The sequence below is a fragment of the Rhinopithecus bieti genome, unplaced genomic scaffold (assembly GCF_001698545.2).
Source record: "Rhinopithecus bieti isolate Rb0 unplaced genomic scaffold, ASM169854v2 scaffold_1618, whole genome shotgun sequence".
In the NCBI taxonomy this organism is placed as follows: Eukaryota; Metazoa; Chordata; class Mammalia; order Primates; family Cercopithecidae; genus Rhinopithecus; species Rhinopithecus bieti.
The window spans coordinates 3,574,794-3,578,701 of NW_016803937.1; positions in this window are offsets into that span (position 1 = coordinate 3,574,794).

The following is a 3,908-nucleotide window of genomic DNA, read 5'->3' on the forward strand; positions in this document are numbered from 1 at the left end:
GGATCACAAGGTCAGGAGATCGAGACCATCCTGGCGAACACGGTGAAACCCCGTCTTTACTAAAAAATACAAAAAAACTAGCCGGGCGAGGTGGCGGGCGCCTGTAGTCCCAGCTACTTGGGAGGCTGAGGCAGGAGAATGGCATGAACCCGGGAGGCGGAGCTTGCAGTGAGCTGAGATCCGGCCACTGCACTCCAGCCTGGGCGACAGAGCGAGACTCTATCTCAAAAAAAAAAAAAAAAAGAGAGAGAGAAAAACAGATGATATGAACAACACAACTAACAAACACGGGCCCATCGTACACACAGAAAGAACACTGCACAGGGCAGCTGAGGACCAAGTGTCATGTTCCAGCACACGTAGAATGGAGCCAAAATGTCCAGGTGTAAAGCCTTAAAACAGGTATCAACAAAATCTAAAGGATTAAAATCACACAGAGCATATTCTCTGATCATAATGCAATTACACTTGAAGTTAACAGTAACAAGGTAACTAGAAAATTCCTAGATGGTTGGAAATAACATGGGTCAGAAAAGAAATCCTAATGGAAATTAGAAAGTATTCATATATTTCACTGAACAGATCATAACTTGTGGGCTGCAACTGAAGCAGTATCAAAATGTGTGGAAAAAGGCTGAAAATAGGCCGGGCGCGGTGGCTCAAGCCTGTAATCCCAGCACTTTGGGAGGCTGAGACGGGAGGATCACAAGGTCAGGAGATCGAGACCATCCTGGTGAACACGGTGAAACCCCGTCTCTACTAAAAAATACAAAAAAACTAGCTGGGCGCGGTGGCGGGCGCCTGTAGTCCGAGCTACTCGGGAGGCTGAGGTAGGAGAATGGCGTAAACCCAGGAGGCGGAGCTTGCAGTGAGCCGAGATCTGGCCACTGCACTCCAGCCTGGGCAACAGAGCGAGACTCCATCTCAAAAAAAAAAAAAAAAGGGCTGAAAATTAGTAAGGCTAATTGTAAAATACAAATCAAGAAGTTAGAAAAATAACAAATTAGCCTGAAAAAGAACAAATAAAGAGCACAAATTAATGAAACAGAAAGAAAACAACACAGATTATCAGCAATGACAAAATTGTGAGAAAGACTAATACGATTGAGAGCCACTGATGAGAAAATGAAAGGGAGAGTGATACTGACTTCGTGAAGTGAAGTAAACTTGTGAAAATGTGATGAGTAACCCCTAAACCAATAAAAAACCAGAATGCATAACGTCTCTGTCAGTTAGAATATAGTTGTGCAAAACCACTCCAGGAATTTTATGCTGAAAGGGATTGAATACAGATAATTGGGTGCTTACAAAACCACAGGAGAGGCTGGAAAACGGAGCAGTAGCCTAGGCCTTCAGAGGAATTTTAGGAAACAGAGCTGACTCACTGGAGGAGCTCTGTCCACACAACTTGTATGGTGGCAGACCCAGGCTGACGCTGGGACCACTTCAAGAACTGCCATCAGGCCAGGAGTGGTGGCTCACAAATATAATCCCAGCACTTTGGGAGGCCGAGGTAGGAAGATCACCTGAGGCCAAGAGTGTGAGACTGGCCTGGGTTACATAACAAGACCCCATCTCTACAAAACATTAAAACATTAGCTGGGCATGGTGGTGCACATCTATAGTCACAGCTACTCGGGAGGCTGAGTCAGGGGGATTGCTTGAGCCCAGGAGGTCAAGACTTCAGTGAGCCATGATCACACCACTGATTTTCCAGCCTGGGCAACAGAGTGAGTCTCTGCCTCAAATGAAAAAAAAAAAAAAAAACAAAAAACCTGCCATTGTTGTCAGTGAGGGTCAAACTGACACCCACCAAGGTTAGCAACAGGTCCTCTGATGCTGCTGCAGAAAACCCAGTGTGACTATGTTTCCTGGCAGAAATTGCAATCTTCCTAGCAAGAGGGCCACTGCTTCACTCCTGCCTTTCCAGTGTCCTCCAAGTGCATCTAATTCACACAATTTGCATCCAAAACTTGAGCTGAAAAGGAGATTGGGAGATGTAGCCTGTCTCTGCATTACAGGAAAGCTGTATCAGTCAGGGTCCAGTCAGGAGACAGAAACCATAATGACTGTTTGAACAGAGAGAATTGAATATGCAGAATGTTTAACCAGGTTACTGTTAACTAGGTCATTCAAAGGGTAAAAAGAAAGTATCATGGAAGCAGCAGCTCAAGAAGTGACCACCATTCCTAAGACTAAAAGATAAAGGGAAGAGGTTGAAACTATTAAAAATCTAGAAATTTGGGGAGGGACCATGCAGAGCTGAAACTCAGACCCAGAAGAGGGGGTGCCATTTGATTGGTGCTAGTGTCTCTGAGAGGCATGATGGGCTGACACCTGCAAGTGTGGGAAAAACTGAAAACTGGACTCAGCTACTGCTACAAAAGGAATTGTTATGGCCATGGTGAAGCAGCATGCTGTGGGGAACACTCAGAGGAAGTAAAAAGAAGCAGACAGAAAGCTCATAGGAAATAGGAAGCAGTACAGGAAATAGGGAAGCGACAGCGAAATAGAATGGCAGTCAGGAAGCTCACAGGAAATAGGAAGCAGACAGGAAGCAGACAGGATGCAGACAGGAAGCAGACAGGAAGAGCAAGTCTCTTCCTTCTCCCTCAGCATTCCAGGCTCCCAAGTGCCCCTACAGGCAGAGGCCAAGCCAGCTGGCCAAGCAAAACTGGTGTGTAGCACCCCAGCCCCCGCATCCATCAGCCGAGTATGGAAGGTGGGTTTAGAGCTGAGAGACAATGACTTGCCTGGTGTGGTCATCTCTTTACCTACCATGCATGTTCCTCTGCACATTGTGAACTTCCATATGATATCAAAACAACTCTAAGTCCCCAGCAAACAGATGCAAATAGTCTTCATACAAAGGAAGATATTCGCATCCTCACCCCAAAATGAAGATTTGCTGAGTTCCAACAGTCATTCTACAGATCTCTCAGCTATGCGAATTACCACTCAAATTCAGTCACACTCCCATCTGAATATTCCGAATATAACCTAAAGGCTACATTGTAAAATTAACCTCCAACAAACTTGTATGAAACAGTTAAGGAAAGGAAGATAGAGAAGAAAAAATAGTTAATAGACACATGTGCATGCACACTCAACCAGCAAGGAAAAATATATGCATAGGTGCTAGAGTCCTTATTGCTGAAACTGGTCATGAAACCGTCACTCGTACTCACAGCTTCCTTCTTCCACTCTCCATCCCATATTTCCTTTGCCCTTATCCAGGTCTCAGCTGGTTGGGGTTCTTCACATCATGGGTTAACCCTGAAGATTATGAAGATTTATGTAGGGTCCAAATCCTCAGTGGTTCTGCCTTACTGTGATTTTTATAAAACTTCTGTTTATGTAGCTTTACATTAACTTTTACGATTGGACTGCAAAGTTCTAAGAGGCACCCGAGAGAATCCCCTGGGTTCTAGACATAGACTTCCCTGTCCCCATTTGTGTAGCACAAACCCGTTTTCCCCTTGATAAGGGATTCCCCAGGATCCCTCACTCCAGACAGTAGGAGAGGAAGTCCCCCTTCTTTTCCTGATGGTTCAGTGGCAGGAAGAGCCCCAAACAGTTGTGGCAATCTCAATTCCTAGTTCGTTAGAGCTATTGTTCTGTCTCCTGGTAGAATTATTCATTCCCTTGGGAATCAAGACCTCCAAACCAGCAGAGAAAATGTTTAGAAATGGTAGACAGAAATCCTGCAAATGTGAGCTACGATTGTGCCACTGCCATTCCAGCCTGGGCAACAGAGACTCTGTGTCTGAAAACACAATAGGTAGCCAGGCATAGTGGCTCACACCTGTAGTCCCAGCACTTTGGGGGGCCAGGTCAGGAGAATCACTTGAGGCCAGGAGTTCAAGACCAGCCTGGCCAACACAGTGAAATCCCATCTCTACTAAAAA